We start from the raw sequence: 23,896 nt of genomic DNA, 5'->3' as shown, positions 1-23,896 counted from the left end.
TAGTCATGCTGGCCACATGACCCGGAAGCTGTACGCCGCCTCCCTCAGCCAATAAAGCTAGATGAGTGCCGCAACCCCAGAGTCGGGCACGACTGGACCTAATGGTCAGGGGTCCCTTTACCTTTACCTTTATGATAACATGGGAGAGCATGAGACTCAACCCACTGAAAGTAATAGACTGTTCATTATTTTTTTGGGTCCACTCGGAGTAGGACTAAAATGCCTACAAGCCAATGAGAGTGGAGACCACTTTTTTTAAAAAAATAAATCTCCAACATGCAAGGTGGTGACCATTGCCTATAATCTGTAAGAGGTGGATATGTACTGGTGGAAACATGGTGAGGTTAAAAGCATGTTGATCTACAGGTGAGATATAACAAAGAGAGACAGACTGCCAGGCACTGTTGAAGGCAGATGATAAGATGTACAGCACAATTATTAAGAAAGGAGTGGTGGCATGAAAAAAAATCTTACAGAACTGAGTGCATAAATATGGAGCAATCTCAAGTTGTCATGCTGTCTGTTGTTTAGCCAGCTGCCAACAAATCCAAACTTAGTCTCTTGCTCTGGCTCACATTGCAGTCAACTGATATTTTCACATACAGTGTTTATCAGTGTATGGCAGTATATTGTTATTTACACCTTGCCCTTGTCCCCTGACTAATGAGACTCTGAATGAGTAATATTTTCTGACTTTTATTTAGCTTTCTTAGTCCCCATCAGCAAAACAGCAAGGACTATCAACACTCTTGTCAAGTCTTAAGACACTGGCCAGATATTCCGATACCATTCAGATGCTGATGGACTCCAACTCCCATCATCCCTGACCACTGGCCCTACTGACTAGGCTGATGGGAGTTTTAGTCCAAGAGCATCTGCAGGGCACTACATTGGCTACCCTGTCATTAGGGAAGCCTACACTGATAGTTCTACTCACAGAAATCTGATAGGAAACCCATAACAGTTGAATATATATATTTAAATGTACATTTTCTCTTTCTCTTGAAATTCATATTAGGATACATTTGGATTACAGAGAACTGCGTCACAACATTTGGAGAAATGGAAAATCCCATACAGTGGTACCTCGGGTTAAGAACTTAATTCGTTCTGGAGGTCTGTTCTTAACCTGAAACTGTTCTTAACCTGAGACATCACTTTAGCTAATGGGGCCTCCCGCTGTTGCTGCGCCGCCGCCACACGATTTCTGTTCTCATCCTGAAGCAAAGTTCTTAACTTGAGGTACTATTTCTGGGTTAGCGGAGTCTGTAACCTGAAGCGTCTGTAACCTGAAGCATATGTAACCTGAAGTGTCTGTAACCTGAAGCGTCTGTAACCCGAGGTACCACTGTGGTTCTGATCTGCAAGTTTTTTGTTTCAATTTATTTTTATTTTATTTAATCATATTCTTCACATTATTCATGATATTATATCCTGATCTTGCCAATATCAAATTCCTTTAGCATTTCTACATTTTCTGTCCTGGTCCAGCTGTTTAGCCCACCAGTAGGTCAAGGGAATTATGCTGGGTCCCCAAGAGCATGGTGGGAGCAGCAGGGATTGGAAAGGGTTATGTTATTATTGGGGGTGGGGGAGTGTGATCAGCTGCAGGTGGAAATCTATAGTTTTCACTATTTGCAAAATGGATGATTCAAATCAATGTTTTGTAAGGCAATGGTATGAATGTGAAGTTTTTTTTACTGTATGTTGAATGTTAGGATGCTGAACAAAAGAACTGTATAGAGAAACTCTATACGAAACCAAGATTCACACAGAGATTATTATACAGGGCCTTCTCGGTAGTGGCTCCCACTCTGTGGAATGCCCTCCCATCAGATGTCAAGGAGATACGTAACTATATAATCTTTAGAAGACATCTGAAGGCAGCCCTGTATAGAGAGGTTTTTAATGTTTAATGTTTTATTGTGTTTTTTGTATAGGCTGGAAGCCGCCCAGTGTGGCTGGGGCAAAGCAGTCAAGTGGGTTGGGTATTATTATTATTATTATTAGGCAACCCCCAAATTATATGGTAGTTGATAGTAGCATTGTACTAAGTGGCTTCCATTATTGAGCTATGTGGTCCTCTCCCTTTCCTTTTTTGTTGTTTCCATGTTGCAAACAGCTTGAAAAGATTCTGCTGTGGAATTGTTGAGTCATTGGAAACAATTGTTGTGACTGGCAGTCTCATCCGATGGCTTCCTTGAAGTTGGCTTCGGGTCAAGCAAAGGCACGCCGGCCGCAAAACCACATGTCCCTGATGCCATATGAAGGGAATCAACGAGTCTTCCCTGTTCTAACTAGGTGCAATCATTTTATTGCTTCATAAACTCACTACTCGGTGTTTAGCAAAGAGAGCACCAACTCTGTAATTACTTTGGTTCATGTCGAGTCTATTCGATGGGATCCTGTTTATCCATTTCTGTGGTTGGTTACAAGCCATGGCGTAAAGGTAAAGCGTTTTTGCTCTTCGTCTTCAGTGCTGCTTTAACCTGTTCTTTGCAAACTTGTATAGGAGAGTCTAAGACAATTCTTGCTTTACAGGATCTGTGTAGAACTGAACTTTAAAAGAGGCTGCCACTCCTGAGCTTTAAAAAGAGACATATATCTGATCCCACACGCAGATGTACATCATGTTCTTCACAGGTATGTGCACATCTTGTACTCGGGTATTACGCAATTCTTTTTATTTGTGTTTCCTTGGCTTTATTTATGGATTCCAACGTTCTGCTTCCTTATCTTGCATTTCACGCATGGCGGGGGGAAATGTCGACAAGAAGCACGTGCGTCAGGGAAGGGGTAAGGGAGTTGAGTGACACAGGTGAGAAAGCCGTGAGAGAAAGATGGGTGACAGCGTCGGAGAGATGTGAAAAAGCAGCCTGTGTTAGAGAGGGAAGCTGGCAATGGAAGATGGGAGAGGTGGTGAAGTGACAGACAAGCACACCAAACAGAAAGAGATTAGTTACAGACAGAGGTGACAGACAGACGTGCCCACAGATAGAGACTAGTGACGCCACTGCAATTACCTGGTTTTGATTGCAAAATTGTCCAGCCTTGTGCTATGCTTTGCTCCAAAAATGAGCACCGTATACCCTGAAACTTATTCTCTGTTTTGGATCGTAAACAGGAATGGCGGAACTCGTCACCCTCCCTTCCAGGCTCCCAGACCATGGGAAACAAAGTTTCCCTAGGGCACCTGAGCTCTGGAAATGATATGCCCTGGGGTTTTTTTGCACCTGGAATTCCTACTTGGTAGCAACTGGGGAAGGAAAAATGGCCCTGATTTCTGATCAGGGTCACTTTCCTATGTGTTCATTCTGAATGAATGAACCTCTTTAATGATCTCTTCCTCATCTGGGATTATCTCCTCCTTATTTTCATAATTAGCTTGCTCTGGCAATTTAATTTGCACTTACTAGTGCCATCATTTCCATTTCACAGATGGGGAAAATGGAGGCTCAGCTGCCACCTTATCCAAGACAATTTAAGAAGCCCATAGCTTGGATGGGGTTGAAGTGCAGTATTCTGCCCCTCTGGATCTGAGTACCGTCCACTTCAAGGTCTTAAAGGTCTGACACCCAGTATTAGAGGCTCACAACAAAGTGAGAAATCTGCACCTGCATTTTTCTGCATTAATCTGTGGGTTAAAAATCCAAATGAAAATTCATATTTAAATCCATATTTATATAGCCGCAAATATTTCTATGCATTTCTAAAAAAAAAAAAATTATCCTGACACATAAACATGTATGCATGCTGGTATGTTTTTGAGCCTAGAATAATTGAATCACCACATCCTGAGACATTTGCAGTCCAAAGGGAACCAGTGTGGTATTGTGTGCTAGAAAAAGATGGGAGAGAAAGAGAGACTGGGCATATATTGTGTCTGTTGCTGGCAGATGGGAGAGAAGGGATGTATGCATTAGCATTTACCTGCCATAGAATCGGCTACAGGCCTCTAGAGCTTATTATGTTGTGTTTATGGTTGTAATGATAAACTATTAACATAATGCTTGAAAGTGTTACCAAAGAATACCCGCATCCTGTATCAGACCCTCCAAGTGTCCCTATTTTCCAGGGACATCCCTGATTTAGGGAAGCCATTCCGCTTTCTGATTTGATCCCATAATGTCCTACTTTTCATTGGAGAAATGTTAGAGGGTATGGAGTTATCTGACCCCAGAGCCATCCGAACACAATCCTGTATAGGGAATTCATTTTTTATTAATATTTAATCTTTTATTATGTTTTTATACATGTTAGGAGCTGCACAGAGTGGCTGAGGCAACTCAGTAAGATGTGTGGGGTATAAATAGCAAAAATATCATTATGGAATGGGACATCCCTATTTTCATCGGACACATGTAAGGAGGGTATGCTGTATCACAAGGGTCCGAGGGCCTCATTCTTATGAGGCCAAATCTCTGAGCAGGTCCAAATTATATTCATGAAATTGGTGCTTTTTTGAACAGCAGCAATGCACACAGAGAGAGGGGGGGGGGGGAGGGAATGAATGAAGGTATCTACAAATGCCTGGTTTACATTCAAACTTTTGTTGTCATGCAACTACTTCGATTCATTCTCTGCAGTAAAAAAACCCTGGAATTATAACAGCATATTGGACTGCTATAGAGATGGATCCAATTGCAACCTGAATCTCTCTTGTGAGCATCAGCAATATTTGAGCAAGAAGACCATTCCTGCTAATTTTGCTACTCGACTGTTCTATATCACCGGGATAGGGAGCATATTATGCCTGCCTTCTTCAGTAGTTCTCTTCTTCGGTAATACTCATTTCTTGCAGTGCTAGACAAGATGCTAAATTTATATCATTTGTCTCCAGCTAGTGGGTCATGACCTGCAAGGAGGTCACGTCACATCCTGGCCTGAGATGTGCTGCATTAGCAGTGCTATAACCATGTTGAAATGGAAAAGATGGGGCTTTTTTAAGGAAAGAAAAGGAAAGAGGAGGGGCATCAGGACAAAAAGGAACACACACAATCAAAATAAACCAAAGTGGATTCCATGGTTGCAGAATAGATTAAAGCAAGGTATCCCAGGGCTCAGCTCGACTGATAAAGAAAAGGTGATTTATATGCTGTGTATGTGCATTGTGACCCACCGAATGGCGATGTGGAGTCCCGTTTTTCTCTACCTGTTTTCCCTGTTTAAATTTACAATACTTTAAAATTTACAATACTTTAAAATGAAACATTCCTTTGTCTAGATCCAGGTCCAGACTTCCTCTGAGGGATTTTCCAGTTGGCATGGCTAGTGCTCCTATCAAGTGCCTGGTCTTACTACAGAATGGTAAGATGGGAAGGACCACTGATGTGATAGCTTCAAGATGGCTCTCCAGTGCAGAGGAGACTGATGTGGTCCTCTGTGTTCCCAGGAGCGACTGACAATGAAGCCAGCTAGTGTGCAAGTGGTACAAGGTAATAAATACACTACCCCGTGGCAGGGGTAGTAATGATAATAATAATATACCGGTAATAATAATTTATTATTTATACCCCAGCCACTTTGGGCGGCTGCCAAGTGAATGTTAAAAACAAAACAGCGTCAGACATTAAAAACTTCCCTAAACAGGGCCACCTTCAGTTGTCTTTTAAAAGTAAAATAGTTGTTTATTGCCTTGACATCTGCTGGGAGGGCGTTCCACAGGGCAGGCACCACTACTGAGAAGGCCCTCTGCCTTCTCGCAGCGAGGGAACAGCGAGAAGGCCCTCAGTGCTGGACCTCAGTGTCCGGGATGAATGATGGAGGTGGAGACGCTCCTTCAGGTATACATAAGTAAGCTTATGTCTTTGCTACTTTTGTAGCTGTCCAGAAGAGCTCTTCAGAGTGGTCAAGGGTCACAGCCAGGCATAGGCGCCGACTCCATGGGGCCTGAGGGGGCCCGAGCCCCCTCAAAAATTCATTTGGGGGGGCTCTGCCCCCCCCAATAATTTAAGAAAATTATTACCGTAAATTTCGCTCTATAACACACAGATTTTTTCTCCTAAAAAGTAAGGGGAAATGTCTGTGCGTGTTATTGAGCGAATGTGTGGTCCCTGGAGCTGACTCGCCGGAGCGCAGGGGCAAAAATAGGCAAAAATCAGGCAAAAATAAGATCGGGCGGGCGGAGGGAAGGCGGAAGCTGCTGCTTTCCTGCATTCTGCCTCAGGGTCTTACTGCCCACCCGCTTCTGTTGCTGCGTTTGCTCAAACTCAACAAAGGACAGGGAATCCCCTGCCCTCCTGGCAAGCAGAGGGTTAAGGAAAGGATCGAGTCCTTCCTTCTAATTCTTTCCTAGTCACACTGCGTGCAGGCTCCAGCCCACCACCTCCTCCTCTCCGTGCTCTAGGGACTCGCAGGTGGGAGAGAGAGGGGGGGGCTGGCTTGGGGGGGACTTTTGCCTTCCTTTCCTCCCCCCACCCTGTTAAACTCCTCCCCTGCATTCTTAGCCAGCTGCTTCTCCGCACACCCCTCTTGTGCTTCTTGTCCCTTCTGTGTTTTTCCTTCCCTCCCCATTTAAAACGTGGTGACAAAGCACGGATCCCCATGGATCCTCAGGATTTTTGCATTGGGTCACCCCAAATTCACCATCAGATCACATTACATGTCCATGGCTACAGTCTGTACCAAAAAAATCACGCACCCACTGTTGCCTGGGGCTGCAATGGTGCAAAAACGTGGTTACAAAGCATGGATCCACAGGATCTTTGCACTGGGTCACCCCAAATTCACCATCAGATAACATAGCATGTCCATGGCTACAGCCTGCACCAAAAAAATCACGCACCCACTGTGGCCTGGGGCCACAATGGTGCAAAAACGTTGTTACAAAGTGTTATGTACTGAGTTGAATAGGATCCAAACTGCAGCAGTCTGATTGGTCCTAGAACAATAGGATCCAAATTGCAGCAGTCTGATTGGTCCTAGAGCAATAGGATTCAGAATGCAGCAGTCTGATTGGTCCTAGAACAATGCAGCAATATGATTGGTTGGCAGGAACCACCCAATCATGCTCCAGATATAAGTGAATCCACAACCTGATTAGCTTACAGTAGAATTCCAGAATTAGCCAATCATGTGCAGCCCATTGTGTAAATAATGTATATAAAGCAGATACTTTGAGGGGACATTCATTCATTCCTCCTCACCACTATGAGCTGAATAAAGAGCATGAAATCACTTTGCGACTCTGAGTATATTTCACTGGCGACGAAGGTGGGATCCCGCTGAGCTGACTGCCACACACAGCACCGCAGCACCGCCACCTGCCGCACCGCTGCCTCGCACCGTGTATCCAGGCTTCAGCTCCGGGACACAAGGAACTCAGAATGGCAACCGACAGCAGCTTCTCGCCGTTCAACCCAGCAACGGGAGACTGGGAAGCGTACGCCTCCCATTTTACCTTCCTCCTAGAAGCCAAAGGGGTCACCGATGAAGAAGACGCCAAGAAGAGGGCGATATTCTTCAGCGTCTGCGGAGAGGAGACATTTGAAATCGCCCAGGCTCTCCTTGCGCCTGAAGACGTCGCTACTGTTCCATACAAAACAATAATGGAACAGCTTAAGGGGCACTTTTCGCCACAGCCCTCAGTGGTGGCTCGTCGAAATGCCTTCTACGCAAAGCGGCAAGCCCCTGGGGAAACCATAACTGGGTTTGTGACCTCTCTCCGCCAAGCCGCCCGGTTCTGCAACTTTTCAGAGCTGGAGAACATGCTTCGGGACTGCCTCGTCGGTGGCCTGAAGGATGAGAAGCTGCAACGACGCCTCTACGCTAAAAAGGACCTAACGTTCCAGGTCGCTCTGGAGGAGGGCCTGGCAACGGAAGCTGCCAAGAGGTCGACACAAGAGGCACGGCCGAGCCTGCCATCCGAGGGTTCACCATGAAGACCTCACCGACGACTCAGGATCTGACAGGGAGGAAGTGCACCGAGTACAGCAGCACACTCAAGCAGCCCACATACCACAGCTGCCTCGACGAGAAGGAGGGAACTGTGCAAGCTGCGGGGAAAGTCACAAGAGGAGGACCTGCCGTTTCCGCAACGTAGAGTGCAGGCAGTGCAGAAAATTGGGACACATCGCCCGGGTGTGTCGGGCTCGGCCCACCCGACGCCAGGCATCAGATGACCAATCCAAGAGCCCCAGGTCCCGGGGCCCAACGCACCAAGGCAACTCGACGGAGCTCACGGACGTCCAGGTATACCAGTTGCCCTACCCCAACATAGAGAAAATTTATGTAGAGGTACAGATAGAGGGGGCCCCATGCCGCATGGAGCTTGACACGGGTTCAAATCTATCCATAATCTCGGCAAGGACCTTAAGGAAACTGTGTCCTACTGGGGGTCCCAAACTCAGGCCGGCCCCATTCACCCTCCGGGACTTCCTGAAACGTAAGGTCCCCACAATGGGGGTGGGGACCTTCAGGGTGCAATACCGAGGGCGGACGCGGCAACTGGACTTGCTTGTGGTCAAGGGCCCCTACATTAGCTTACTGGGATTGGCATGGTTTGGACCACTGGGGCTAGCCATCACCAGGGTGAACCACACTACCTTACAAGTGGACGTGGATGCCATATGGAAGGAATTTCCAGAGGTTTTCGATGGGAAATTGGGACAGTATACGGGCCCCCCCATTGCTCTACAGCTTGACCCTGCAGTACGACCGGTCAGGCTAAAGGCCCGCCGGGTCCTGTTCGCCCTGAAACCCCGTATAGACGAGGAATTGGACCGGCTTGTGGAGCAAGGAGTGCTGGAGCCGGTGCCTAATGCCCCCTGGGAAACCCCAATCGTCACACCCGTCAAGCCTAATGGTTCAGTCCGCATCTGCGCAGACTACAAATGTACCATAAACAAGGCCCTCACGGCCCATGCATACCCAGTGCCAGTGGTCAGCCATGTCCTTGCCACCCTGGCTGGGTTGAAAATTTTTGGCAAGCTGGACTTGGCCCAAGCATATCAACAGCTTCCAGTAGATGAGGCCACAGCAGAGGCACAGACAATTGTGACGCACAGAGGAGCGTTCAGGGTAAAGCGGCTGCAATTCGGTGTCAGTGTGGCACCAGGCATATTCCAGAATCTAATGGACTCGCTCCTTAAAGGGATTCCTGGTGTCACCCCCTTCTTCGATGATGTGTTGATTGCCGGGCCCACACCAGAGGAGTTTGAGGACCGCCTCCGCACTGTTCTGCACCGTTTCCAGATGGCGGGTCTCAAGGTGAAGCGGGAAAAATGTCTACTAGGAGTGCCTCAGGTGGACCTTCTGGGATTTATGGTGGACGCAGAAGGGGTCCACCCAACTGGGGACAAGGTACGGGCCATTTGTGATGCCCCAGCATCCAAGAGCAAGACTGAACTTCAGGCCTTCTTGGGACTATTGAACTTTTACCATTCCTTCCTTCCCCACAAAGCGGCGGTAGCGGAGCCCCTACACAGACTCCTGGACAAGCGGGCCCCTTGGGTGTGGGGCCAGCGCCAGGAGGCCGCATTCCAGGCAGTCAAGGACCTGCTTGTCTCAAACTCGGTCTTGGCACACTTCGACGAGAGGCTGCCGGTGGTGCTAGCATGTGACGCCTCGCCCTATGGCATCGGCGCTGTTCTGGGACACCAACTCCCGGATGGGAGAGAGGTACCGGTAGCATACTTTTCCCAGACACTCAACGCAACCGAGCGGAACTACTCGCAAATAGACAAGGAGGGGCTTGCAATCGTGAAGGGAGTAAAAAAATTCCATGATTTCTTGTACGGGCGGTCCTTCACCGTGGTGACTGACCACAAGCCGTTGCTTGGCTTGTTTGCTCCCGAAAAGCAGACCCCCCAAGTGCTGTCTCCTCGTGTCCTCAGGTGGTCAATTTTCCTTGCCAGCTACCAGTATGCACTGATTCACCACCCGGGGAAGGCGATGGGCCATGCGGACGCCCTCAGCAGGCTACCACTACCAGAAACAGGCCCCGACCCAGCACCTGCACAAGAGGTTATGAGCCTGGAGCTGCTTCCTGACCGCCCCATTCAGGCACAAGAAGTTGCACACCATTCCAAGAAAGATAGGGTCATCTCCCGGGTCCTGGACTGGGTGTGGAGGGGATGGCCCAGCAGCAGCCCTGGGCCAGAATTCGCTGGCTACACAACCTGCAAACATGAACTGTCGGCCCACAAGGGGTACCTGTTATGGGGAAGCAGGGTTGTTGTTCCCCAGCCCCTCCGCAAAAGGGTCCTCACAGCCCTACATGAGACACACCCAGGGGTAGTAAGAATGAAGGCCCTGGCCAGGAGTTATGTGTGGTGGCCAGGGATCGACGGAGAGATAGAGGCCTGGGTCAAACACTGCCAGGCCTGCCAAGAATCCCGCCCAGATCCCCCAAGGGCCCCAGTCCAGTCCTGGGAGTCCGCCCGAGCACCATGGTCACGCCTGCATGTGGACTTCGCTGGCCCCTTTCAGGGGAAAACATTCTTCATAGTGGTGGACTCCTACACCAAATGGCTGGAAGTTGCACTGGTACCGTCCACTTCTACATCCGCAGCCATCCAGGTACTACGCAGGCTCTTTGCAACCCACGGGCTCCCTGACACTCTCATCTCAGACAATGGGACTGCATTTACGTCAGGAGAATTCCAAACCTTCACAGCGCAGAACGCCATCCGCCACATCCGTTCGGCGCCATTCCACCCTGCCACCAATGGCCAAGCAGAACGCATGGTGCGGACCACCAAGGACACCCTTCGCCGCATGACGCAAGGGGATTGGGAGTACCGCCTTGCCACATTCCTCCTAGCACAGCACAGCACCCCCAGCTCAACAACTGGCCGGAGCCCCGCTGAACTACTAATGGGTCGGCTCCTTGCAATCAGATTGGACCGCCTTCACCCCGATAGAGCTCAGGATGAGGTAGTGGTGGGGGAAGGCAGGAACCCCCGGACCTTCAAGGCCCAGGACCCAGTATACGCAAAGAATTTTGGGGCAGGCCCAGCATGGGTACCTGCCACAGTCACCAGGGTCACTGGCCCCGTGTCATACGAGGTGCTAACGGATGGGGGGCAATGCTGGCGCCGCCACTGCGACCAGATACGGTGACGATTCCCGGGAGAAAACCAGGAGGAGGAAAGGTCAGAGGAGTCCCAAGGGAACAGCGGGGCAGTGAGGCCCATAGAGCAGGAGGGAGCAGCAGGAGAGGCAGAATCAGTAAATACAGAGAGGACCTGCGAGGCCGAAAGGACACCGGAGCCAGAACCACGACTGAGCGAGCCGGTTGCGCCAGACCAAACAGGCCCATCACAGCCAGCATCCTTGGAACACGACCCAGAACCTGAACCCCGGACCAGGGAACACCCCAGGCCACAACGCACACGTAGGTCGCCGGCGTACCTCGAGGACTATGAATGCGACCTCCCGGGCAGGACTGGAACTTAGAGGGGAGGGGTGTTATGTACTGAGTTGAATAGGATCCAAACTGCAGCAGTCTGATTGGTCCTAGAACAATAGGATCCAAATTGCAGCAGTCTGATTGGTCCTAGAACAATAGGATTCAGAATGCAGCAGTCTGATTGGTCCTAGAACAATGCAGCAATATGATTGGTTGGCAGGAACCACCCAATCATGCTCCAGATATAAGTGAATCCACAACCTGATTGGCTTACAGTAGAATTCCAGAATTAGCCAATCATGTGCAGCCCATTGTGTAAATAATGTATATAAAGCAGATACTTTGAGGGGACATTCATTCATTCTTCCTCACCACTATGAGCTGAATAAAGAGCATGAAATCACTTTGCGACTCTGAGTATATTTCACAAAGCACGGATCCACATGGATCCTCAGGATTTTTGCATTGGGTCACCCCAAACTCACCATCAGATCACATAGCATGTCCATGGCTACATCTTGCACCAAAAAAATCACGCACCCACTGTTGCCTAGGGTCACAGTGGTGCAAAAACATGGTTACAAAGCACGGATCCACATGGATCCTCAGGATCTTTGCATTGGGTCACCCCAAATTCATCATCAGATCACATAGCATGTCCATGGTTACATCTTGCACCAAAAAAATCACGCACCCACTGTTGCCTAGGGTCACAGTGGTGCAAAAACGTGCTTACAAAGCATGGATCCACATGGATCCTCAGGATTTTTGCATTGGGCTACTCCAAACTCACTGTCAGACATTAAAAATCTTTATAAAATAGAGAATTAAATACATACAGAATGTTAAATTTTCAGTTTCGAAATATTAGTACTAGTTTAGTACTGTATTTCTATATTACTATAGTACTGTATTAGTTATTTTCAAATACTTAAATATTTTTAGGGTGTAAGACCCAATTAAAGCCCGTTATTTACATACAGTATTACTGTATTTACATACAGTATTAGGCATACTGTATTAACTTTATTAACTGTATTAAAGCATTAACTTTGAGATATTATTTTTATTTAATGAAGCCTCAGCCTTATTCAAAGTAAGCTTAAATTAGCTATTTCACTTATTAATCAAAGTGCTATTACTGTGCGACAGCAATATTTTATGTTTTATTCTTTTAATGATAGTTTAGGATTTATTTAAATATCATTTCAGTCTTTTCAGAGCTATATATTCACTGCTCTGTTATAGTCTATAAGCATAATTGTTACTGTAAATTAAATTAGCTTTTTACGAAAATACCGTGCGTGTTTATGTTTTGTTTCTTTTTTCAAAGCCAAAAAGTGTTTCAGGCTTGTCGAGTTTCCCGGAGTGTGGAGTTATAGAGAGTCGAGTTTTCGGGGTTCTAATGTTGATCATATGACTCTAAAATACTTTTAAAAAACTTTAAAACTCACTAATTTTCATCTGGGACGCAGGTGGCGCTGTGGGTTAAAGCCTCAGCGCCTAGGACTTGTCGATCAAAAGGTCGGCGGTTCGAATCCCTGCGGCGGGGTGCGCTCCCGCTGCTCGGTCCCAGCGCCTGCCAACCTAGCAGTTCGAAAGCACCTCCGGGTGCAAATAGATAAATAGGGACCGCTTACCAGCGGGAAGGTAAACGGCGTTTCCGTGTGCGGCTCTGGCTCGCCAGAGCAGTGATGTCACGCTGGCCACGTGACCCGGAAGTGTCTCCGGACAGCGCTGGCCCCTGGCCTCTTAAGTGAGATGGGCGCACAACCCCAGAGTCTGTCAAGACTGGCCCGTACGGGCAGGGGTACCTTTACCTTTAATTTTCATCTAAAATTTAGAAAACTTCCCGGGGCAGGACCCCGGTATGGGCCCCCCCAATATTTTTTATAAGTTGGCGCCCCTGCAGCCAGGACCCTCTGAGGCCCACTGTGAAAAATTTGCCTTTGGAGGATAAAGTCACTTGCTTTCACTCTGAGTTTGATGTCACAGTTGGCTCAGTTTCAGCTGAGGCATCCAGAGCTCCATCTGGCCATGTTGTTTGGAGTGAGTCTTAGTTATTGAGGGTTGAGGATGTACAGTAGATGAAGTGCTTTGATGAGTGTGGACTGCTGCTTGCTTTCTCAACCCTTAGCCAGTTTGAATCTTAAAGTTACTTGAAAAAGAGATGGAAAGAAGATAAAGTCCCTACCAGAGAGGAATGAAAGGTTAAGCTGATGGACTGTGCAGAAATGGCAAAGCTGACTGGAAAACTCGGGAACCAAGAACACAAAAACTTTTTAAAAATAATGGGAAAATTTATAAGTTATTTAGGAGACCACTGCATGCAGATGGGAACATTAGCAAGGTTTTACTCTCACTTGTAATGTAACAAATACCATGGATAATATAGATTATGGAATAATATGCAGTTATAAATGTGGAGAATAAGACCCACGGAGGGGGTGGGGGGAAGTCGTGAGATTCAGAGGAATCTATGGATATGCATTTGGTTTGTCATAATTTTGTTTGTAAAATCAAATAAAAATTATTTTTAAAAAATTAAAGCTAGTTGAAAAATGTTGATTGGGTGAGTCCAGGGAGTTGGTATATGCCTCATTGTGGGGAGAGGTTGCTTCTCTTGGCTTGAAAGAGAGAGAGGTGCACGAACCTCTATGGAGTATCCTGTGAGGGGAAAAGCTGCCTGGAGTATAATTTGGAAAAGGGAAAGACTGGCTAGAGAAATAAGTATACATTCTGCCCTTCCGTGACTGTACTCCTGCTGTAATGCAATGAGTAGTATAATTCCATACATTATGCCACTCCATGCATGATCCTATCTAGCAAAGTGCTATTTTATGGGAAATAGACAAGCCTGGGCCTATCGTTAACCTGAGGTTTCTTAAAACATATTTTGGCAATAAAGTGGTTTAATGAAACACACAGCATGTGGGTGAGGCTTCAAATTGTTCTCATGTCTCCTCTTTGTCTTAGTGAAGACTGAAAATTGGGGGAACTCCTGCAGTTTATAAATATTCCCATTGCAACACTGCAAATTTTTTTATCAGAATAGATTGTTATCACATGCCCCAAAGTAACACCATGTCGTCTATGTGGGTTCCTTGTGGAGAACCTGAAAAGGGAGAGATGCAATTCAAAGGCCACCATTTGTGGGGAAGAAGGGGGCTAAAAAAAACCAAAGGAAAATGCGGGTGCAATGAGGTTACGTTGGAAGTGACTACAATATGTGAGACCATCAAACATGTTTGCTGCTTACATGGTGCAGAAATTAAGGCTAGGTGCCTTAACCTGCTTCTCATTTATTTTTTTTAAAGTGTGGATTGTTCCACTCATGCAGGAGACTTCCACAGACCATACTTCTCTTCTCCTATCGCCTACAACCCCTTTACACACCTTCAAGATCTGCTCCAAAGAGTTGGGGGACCCTCGGGAGCAGATGCTTATATCTCCTTTTGAATGAGAATTCAGAAATAATTCCTCAAGCATTGCTAGGGTTGGCCAACACTTGTCAAAATCAGCACCTGGAAATGAGCAAAGCACTTCCATGAACTCTCACCCACCAATAAGCTGGCATCTCCTTTGTGAACCAGCTGAAGTTCCCTACTTTTTATGCTTTGGTGCTATGTTCAAAGGCTGAACTTGAGTATCTTTCCTGCTACCAGCCTACCATGTGGGAGATGTGCAAATTTTCTACTCCCCCTTACTTTTTTTTTACCACACAGAGCCTTCCTTAGGCTTCCCATCTACTGTACATCCATCATCATCATCATCATCATCATCATCATTATTATAGGACCTCCTTGAGTAGGGAATAAGGATGCTTTGAAGCAATCTCATATCACAACCACTGTTTAAACTTCAAAAGTCCTCCACATCTTTATTTCACTTTGGGTTGGAACTGAGACGTGTTGGTTGGGGTGGGGGGTGGGGAAGCAGGCAGCACAGGCCCGGATTTGGCCCAGGGGCTGCCAGTTACTGATCCATACCATGCACTATTGGAAAATGACAGGACTTGCTAATGAACAGGAGTGTGACTCTTCCTGCACTAATGTCCAAGCAGCAGCTGAGCCTCATTTGCATCTCTCTGCTAAATGGTTTAATTAATTTTCCATAGTGCTTACAGACTAGTTTTAATTAGCAGTTAAATCCATTCTGTTAACAGGGGGAAAAATTGTAAGGTGTTTACTAGCATGCAAATCACAACGGCGCCTTCTCAAGGCTCAATTCAAACAAAAGTTCCAAACCATTGATTCTGGATTTCTGGAGGCCTTACTAAGAAAAAAAGTGCATCTTCTTCTTTTCACATCAATAAAACATCATGTTTTATGATTCATTAACCAGCACACCTTCCCCTCCTTCTCCTTTTTCGTCTGTGTCCCTGCTTCCCCAATTTGGAGGGGATGACACCCCATGGAGTAGTAATAAGACAGGGCGGACCTTGCTAATATGGCACCCTGTGCAAGGCCAAACTTTGACAGGCCTGCACAGGCCTCATGGTGCCTTCCTAAAGCTGGGTAATGGAGGTGCCAGGCTTTGGTCCTCTAGGATCCTGTCAGAGCCCTCACACCTCCTTCCCAAAGCCCAGTGCTTAAGGAGCTTTGGGAAGGAGGCAGGAAGGCCCCTGTCTTGGCCCCTGCACCTGTGGGGGAAAACTGGCTGTGCTGCCCTGAGGCCACCTCTGAACAGGGAATCCAATAGACATTGCTTGGAGAATGGTGTGTTTCACTAAACAGGCTGGTGAATGGTGCCACCAGTAGTTGGGACACTCAACCTCAAACCAAGAGGGCTCAGCACTAGTTTGCCTTGCTGCAGGAGTAGGAGAACCTGTGGTCCTCTACATGTTGGACTCCAGCTCCTTTCAGCCCTAGCTGGTGGTCGTGGATTATGGAAATTGTAGTTCACTAATATGGGGAAGGCAGCAGGCGCCCCACTCCTGCCCTAGTGAGATCTAAGCCCATGGTTGTGCTCTTGTACAGCCAGGCCCTGTGAGGGTAATTCTGTGGTTTTTAACCTGAGGTTTTGCTCACTGCAAAATAACTTGGGTTATGTTGATGACATCCCAGCTACTTCTGGCAGTACTGAGTCTTCCTTCTCCAATCACTGAGGGTACATCTGTTCCACAAATCCCAACTGGTTTCATAATTGTTCCAGATTATTATTATTATTATTATTGTTATTATTATTATTATTATTATTATTATTATTATTATTATTATTATTATTTCTTCTCAGGGATCTCTGGGATCTGTAGCTCAGTGACCAGAGGTAGAAAAATCTAACAGAGAATTCTGAGCAATCTTACCCCAATACAACCAACACTTTAAACTGTACAGTGGTACCTCAGGTTAAGTAATTAATTCGTTCCGGATGTCCGTTCTTAACCTGAAACTGTTCTTAACCTGAAGCACCACTTTAGCTAATGGGGCCTCCCGCTGCCGCCGCGCACGAGCATGATTTCTGTTCTCATCCTGAAGCAAAGTTCTTAACCTGAGGTACTATTTCTGGGTTAGAGGAGTCTGTAACCTGAAGCGTCTGTAACCTGAGGTACCACTATATACATTTTATATGGGCAAACAAACTTCATAGCTATGTCTTAAGTTGATCAATCAGTTGGTTAAGCACAACTGGAAAAGTGTCCTGAATGGATGGGCTCAAAACCACACCAGAAAAAGTTATTTTACTATGGAGAGCTCCAGAAAGCTATAGTGATTGAATATTATTTTTCCTCTTGCAAAATTTGTATCACCCTCTCACACACACGAAGATCACAGACACTACAGACAGCAGTGTAATTGGTGTGAATGCTAAGAAAGGAACCCGGGTCTAACCACAATTCCTCTGGAAGAAGCTGGCACCTTCTCTGCCTGCAGGGAGGTATTATTTAGCCATTTACTACAGATCAAAGACAGTAAGTGTAATTATTTTTAGGAATTAAGTAGGTAATCAGTTTGGAAAACAAAAACACAATTAAAAAAGAAATAAACCTCAGCTCTTGGAGCCTGGAGAATTACTTAGCTGGAATTCTTCCCTGTCTGTTGTTTTATTCTAGTGTTAAATTTAATATTATTAATATAATGTCATAAGCTATTCATGAGATGTCTTAAGCACATGTTACAGAGGCTTCTACTTCACTTGGATGGGAACATTCTCTTGTATAATATGGTAGATATCTTTAGTATCCTTTTCCTCATAGATTGACTTCTGTGTTGTGGCTCTTAGCAGTAATCAGATCTGAAGATGACCCAGACATATAGTTGTGCATTTGGATTTAGAGTTTGGTGGACTGGAAGTGAGGGAAATTAAATTTTCTGATTCATTCTGCTCTTGTCCTCTGCTTCTCTGCCCTAAACCACTCTTTGTTTTCATATGACAGTCTTTTGGGTATATGTATGTTAGGTTAGAGGAGCTCTGGCTTGGTGGCAGCACTGCTGTCTAATGGGAGCTTCCCTGACTTCATGACTCCATAAACATCCCAGTCAACCCAATGAGCAGCAAAACCAGAAAGTTGGATCAATCCCTTGGCATGGTGCCATACTTGACTGGTGAACTGGATCACAAAGTGAGCCACCTTGCCCTTGAATTCAGAATGGTACCAAGGAGCGATAAGTACAAGATTATTCGGCCTTAAGGCAGAAGGGCCGGTCCAACTCTGTTTTGCAATTTGAATTAGGGAGTCACATCCAAGACTGAAATGAGAGCTTACAAGAAGTGGTTGGTTTTCATGGATCAGAGCCAACCCAAGACATTTTGCTGCCTGAAGCAAAGGATATGATTGTGCTCTCTCTCTCCCATTCTACGACCAGACATGCAGTTGGATCTTACTTTAACACTGTTGATGAGCCAATGTGGTGGATGTTCCCTGTTGTTGTTCAATGCCACACCATCATTGTTGATAAGGAGAAGATGCTATTGTACATGCCAGGTCAACAGCAGTCAGGTGATAGAAGTGGCCAGTAGGATCCCAATTGGTCCTATAAAGCTGTTTACTTGGGTCGCTGCTGCTCAGTTGCCCTGTTTCTCTAGATGCTCAGCTTATCTTCCCTAGTGCTGATGTGATATCCTTCTCTTCAGAGTTTCAAAGCACAACCTAGTGCACGTTTACTCAGAAGTAAATCTCATTGTGTTCGCTGAGTCTTACTCTAAGGTAAACGTGTATAAGATTGTAATTGTATTAAGATAGATAGATATAACACTGGTCTTGAAAGACCTACACTGGCTCCCAGTATGTTTCTGAGCACAATTCAAAGTGTTGGTGCTGACCTTTAAAGCCCTAAACGGCCTCGGTCCAGTGTATCTGAAGGAGTGTCTCCAACCCCATCGTTCTGCCTGGACACTGAGGTCCAGTGCCGAGGGCCTTCTGGTGGTTCCCCCGCTGCGAGAAGCAAAGTTACAAGGAACCAGGCATAGGGCCTTCTTGGTAGTGGCACCTGCCCTGTGGAACCCCCGCCCACCAGATGTCAAAGAGAACAACAACTACCAGACTTTTAGAAGACATCTGAAGGCAGCCCTGTTTAGGGAAGCTTTTAATGTTTAATAGGTTATTGTATTTTAATATTTTGTTGTATTTTAATATTTTGTTGGAAGTTCTCCAGTCCAGAGTGGCTGGAGAAACCCAGCCAGATAGGTGGGGTATAATTATTATTATTATTATTATTATTATTATTATTATTATTATTATTGATAGATATAGATAGATAGATAGATGATAGACAGACAGATAGATGATAGATAGATAGATAGATAGATAGATAGAGATAGAGAGATAGAGATAGAGATAGAGATAGAGATAGAGATAGATAGAGATAGATAGAGATGATAGAGATAGAGATATAGAGATGATAGAGATAGAGATGATAGAGATAGAGATAGAGATAGAGATAGAGATAGAGATAGAGATAGAGATAGAGATAGAGATAGAGATAGATAGAGAGATATAGAGATAGATATAGATACAGATAGGCTAGGCTAGGCTTCACCTAAGTTTCGCTACAGATAGTATCTTTTCCTGGATGTAACAACAATCCAAGTTTGCAATGTGTGTTCCATCACATGAGCGCATGGCACTGCGTCATTTGTGATGCCGATGCAGGAAGTTAGGAAGCGCGACTCCCGCAGCTCTCAAAGCCGGTGGCACTTTCATAGGCCAGCCTTTCATCAAGTAAATTCCTGAATGTTGACCAAACTCTTCCCGAGCCAGGCAGCTAATGGAGCAGGATGCATGTGATACACTTGCCATTAGAGAGTCACTGATAAAAATCCTTTCCCAGAGGTCCTGTATGAATGGAGATTTTTTTTTTTAAAAAAAGAAAAATAATTTCTCTTCAGTGGTTTCTTTCATGGCACAAGAAGGGAGGTCATGTGTTTTAGTTTAACTGATACATTCCAATAAAATGATTTTCAAAGGGATAGGACAAATAGTGGGTGTTTTACATATGGTGGCTGTGGATGTCAGATGGAGTTAATTTCACTGTAAACAATGTATTTGTTATTCTGAAAGCTGGTTGCAATTCATTTGAGAGGTTTCTTCTCTCTCTCTCTCTCTCTTTTTTTTTTTTGAAAAAATTAAGTTTATCTAACAAACTAATAAAATGTCCTGTGAAGCCTTTATGGCTGTCACAATATGATGACTGATGAGACTATGTTTCTTTAGCACAATAAAGATAAAGGTTACTGTCACAGAATGTTCACTCTCAAGTGCAAAATGGAGATATTTAAAGGCATATCAGCTTGTATTTAAAGGCAAAAAGCACTATATTAAGAAAAACCGCTTTGCAGAAATGCGTCTATTAGGAAAAATTCACATTAAAATGCTGCTGAATTTTAAGGAGGGCTATTTTTTTAGGAAATACAAATTGATGTGGAAATGTGGAAAACTGAATTTAAGATTGGAAAAATGAGTCCTGGTAATGACTTTACACTGTGCTCAAGGCCTTGCAATAATTCTATTGTAACTTACCTGTAATGTGTTACTGCTCTTGTTTATAAAGCTTAATATGTTCGAATTTTATAAAATGAAAAAATGAGAAATTGCAAAAAACTGAAATCAACAGATCTTCCCTTCCTTAGCTGTGCCCATTCGCCACATGGTATCAGCAATTGCCTATGATATGTGGCTGATAAATGGTGAAGTGGGCAGTAAGCTTGTTGATGTTTCTCTCCAGCAGAGAATAGCTAAACTTACAGCCCCTTTGAATGGCTGGGGGGTTGCTCAAGATTTTAATTAGTGCTCACTTCCACTTTAGAAGTAATCTCCTTAATCTTATGAAACACAGAGGTGCTGTTTCTCAGACCATTCTCATTCTCTCTCTCAAACACACACACACACACACACACACACACACACACACACACAAATACACACATGCAAACAATTCCCACTAATAAAATGCATTTTCTATTATATATAAATACTATGGTTTTTTGCTCCTAATGTACACATTTTTGTGCAGTTAGTTTTCAAAACCTGAAGGCATGTGAATTTTGAAGGACCAGTGTGTTTTGGTTCACATTTTGTTTAGGATGTGTGAATTAGAAGGACCTGATTTCTCTCTCTCTCTCTCTCTCTCTCTCTCTCTCTCTCTCTCTCTTCCTCCACAAACACACACACACACACACATTCACTACCTATCTAGAATTTTTGCTACTCACCATGATTTTAACCCAATGATACCAATCGTGCAATTTCTATTTGATAGTATCACAAGGCTTAGCGATGTATAATCAGCCTTCCAGGACAAGTTTCAGTCTCTGCTCTCTGTGTGTGGCGACTTCCTTTCTCTCTCTGTTCCCGGACACCACTGACAGGCAGGCATTGTCCCTTCAGTGAGCTCTGCGATATTACTTTGACCCCGTCCCATCAATCTGCCTCAATTGGATAATGATCTGTAATCGCTTGCTTTCAGGGGAGTCTATAAATTTGCCAAGGCCCCTTTTCTCCTCTGAAGGACTCCTTATGTTCGCTCCCAATTGTGGAAGCGCTCTCTCTTTCACAGCACTAAATAGCCACGCACATGGTACATTCTGTTCAGGGGCGCCCGGCTGTTGTTCGCTGTCGATTTTCCATGGGCTCTTGCACTCGAAAGGGGAGGCTAAGCATGACATGCCGGCACTCAGTGGGGAAGCTGGCCCAAGTTGCGCCACTTCAAGAGCAGCCACTTTTCTCATTAAGGATGACCCGTCATTAGGCCACTTTGTATGGGCCCGCTAATCGATGAGCTGACCATGTAGTGCTTGGAAAATAAAAGAAGCTATTAAGAAGGAGAGCGCTGGGGTGGAGTGGAGGGAAATGAGGACATCAAAACCAAGTTAATGGAGAATTCTGACCTTTATTTTTGGTCTTTCGGCCCAAAGGCAACATTAACAGGGGCGCTTCGAGGAAGCTAGCAACAGTCAAACCCTACTGTGCTTAATTCCTCAACCATTCACAGGCCTGCTCCTTCATTTAGTTGCCCCACCAGATCAAATGAGCAAAAAGTGGGGTTGCTGGGGAAAAGCTTATGCCCTTCCTTTGTTCCCTGGGCATTCTCATTTCTCATTAACAGGGATCAAGAAGCCTTGTGAGGACCACTTGGAGGGAGAAGTCTGGGGATCACAATAACCCATACATATGCACACCACCATAGAGCATTGTGGGCATTTTAAAACAATCCTTCCAAAACAGATTAGTCAGCTTTAAAAGACAGGGGTTTAAACTCTCATTGGGCAGCATTTGGTCTGACCTTCTTTACATAATAAATAATATAAATAACAAAATTATTATTCACAACTTTTAGAAGATGTCTGAAGGCAGCCCTGTATCAGGATTTATTTTTTTAATGTTTGATGTTTTATTATATTTTTATATGTGCTGGAAGCTGCCCAGAGTGGCTGGGGAAACTGAGCCAGATGGGTGGGGTATAAATATTATTATTATTAGACTGATAATCTGATCCTATGCCATCAAAATAATTCAGTTGTGCCTTCAATCCATTTAATAATAAATTGCCTTCAGCTGCCACAATCCCTTGAAGTATTGTCCCTTTGACTTAAGTACAGTTGCCCCCTTTCATTTCCAAGTTGCAGCCTTAGGCATTGGACACGGGTGGTGCTGTGGTCTAAACCACAGAGCCTAGGGCTTGCTGATTGGAAGGTCAGTGGTTCGAATCCCCACAACAGGGTGAGCTCCCGTTGCTCGGTCCCAGCTCCTGCCCACCTAGCAATTTGAAAGCACGTCAGGTAAATAGGTACTGCTCCAGCGGGAAAGTAAACGGTGTTTCCGTGCGCTGCTCTGGTTCGCCAGAAGCGGCTTTGTCATGCTGGCCACATGACCCGGAAAGCTGTCTGCAGACAAACGCCGGCTCCTTCGGCCAGTAAAGCGAGATGAGCGCCGCAACCCCAGAGTCATCCGTGACTGGACCTAATGGTCAGGGGTACCTTTACCTTTAAGCCTTGTTTATGGGAGGGGAGGTTGTTGCCTCCGCCTGCCCCTCCTCGTTAAGGGTATCCCATTAAAGGGATCCGGGGGGTGGTTCCTGTCCGAAGCCTGGGCGTGGGCTAGGGCCATGCCACAACCCCATCGGGGACCCCGGGGGTGCTCTTAATTAATGTATATCATAGGGGGGCCCCTATCGGTGGTTGACACTTCAGAGACTTCCTGCAGATGAGCAGGAGTCAGGATATAATCTGGCTTCACCCAAATGCCTAAGCCCAACTACTCACATCTGTAATCAATAAAGTTGTGGCCTAATTTATCCCATTAATCCAACATATCCATGTCTGTGTGTTTATTTATGGGGGGGAACTGCTGAGCCTGGGGCCTCACCATGCAAGTACAGTTGGCTCCTTTCATTTCCAGTTTGCAGCCTTATTTTACCCCCCCCCCATTGAATCAGCATCTCATAAGATTAAGAATGAGGGTTTCCACCAGAAGGGAATGAGGCACTTCCTCACTAACCTCAGCCTGGTCTCACCTACCTGTCTTTTTACTTGCTTCCATTGAGTAGCACAGCCTATCTGCTTCCTCTTCCTCGGTGTCAGTGTTGCCCTTGTACAGCTCAGCAGGGAGAGAGATGGGGACTAGAATTGGCTCTGGTGCCACCTACTGTTTGGCTCCCTATATTCTGCCCTACCAGGACCAATAATCATCAATCACCACTGGTTTCAACATGCATGGAAAGCCAAAACTAGTGCCCTTCCACCACACTTTGGACTCAAACAGGCTCTCAGTCACTCAAGGTAGAAGTCAGTGTTGTTTATCCTTTGGCAGCTGTTCTTTGGTGGCCCAGTTGTGCTTCCCAAGGGCTGCTGTTACACTGCTCTTCAGGGCCAGATCTTCTCAAGCTTCTGAATGCAGCCTCCTTTGTTGCATTATGGGTATGCAAGAGCCTCAGTTGCTTCTACCAATTGTAAATATTTGCTGGCCAATGATAATCAAGGGTTACTTAGGGCAGTATGCCATGAAGTGTAAATGCTGCGCGTGCACACACACATACAAAAATCTGTAATGGGTTTCCATCCCCAACACCCCTGAACAGTTTGGGGGAGGGCATGGGGGGCACATGGGGA

The 23,896-nt window shown here is 45.7% G+C and overlaps 1 long non-coding RNA gene across 3 annotated transcripts in view; it reads left to right on the top strand.

Annotated features, from left to right (window-relative positions):
* Positions 1-2,168: 2,168 nt before the first annotated feature.
* Positions 2,169-23,896, top strand: part of LOC310848414 — a 38,584-nt gene continuing 16,856 nt past the window's right edge. Inside the window, exons 1-4 of one of the 3 annotated variants that reach the window (XR_014566333.1) lie at positions 2,179-2,449; positions 2,542-2,643; positions 5,225-5,435; positions 5,823-5,866. This is a non-coding gene — a long non-coding RNA (uncharacterized lncRNA). Of the gene's footprint in view, positions 2,450-2,541; positions 2,644-5,224; positions 5,436-5,822; positions 5,867-23,896 lie in introns of those variants that run through there. The other 2 variants (XR_014566331.1, XR_014566332.1) reach the window with 2 other exon arrangements.

Source organism: Podarcis gaigeae, assembly GCF_964106915.1.
Source record: "Podarcis gaigeae genome assembly, chromosome: 7".
NCBI lineage: Eukaryota > Metazoa > Chordata > Lepidosauria > Squamata > Lacertidae > Podarcis > Podarcis gaigeae.
This window is presented reverse-complemented; position numbering and strand designations above follow the sequence as displayed.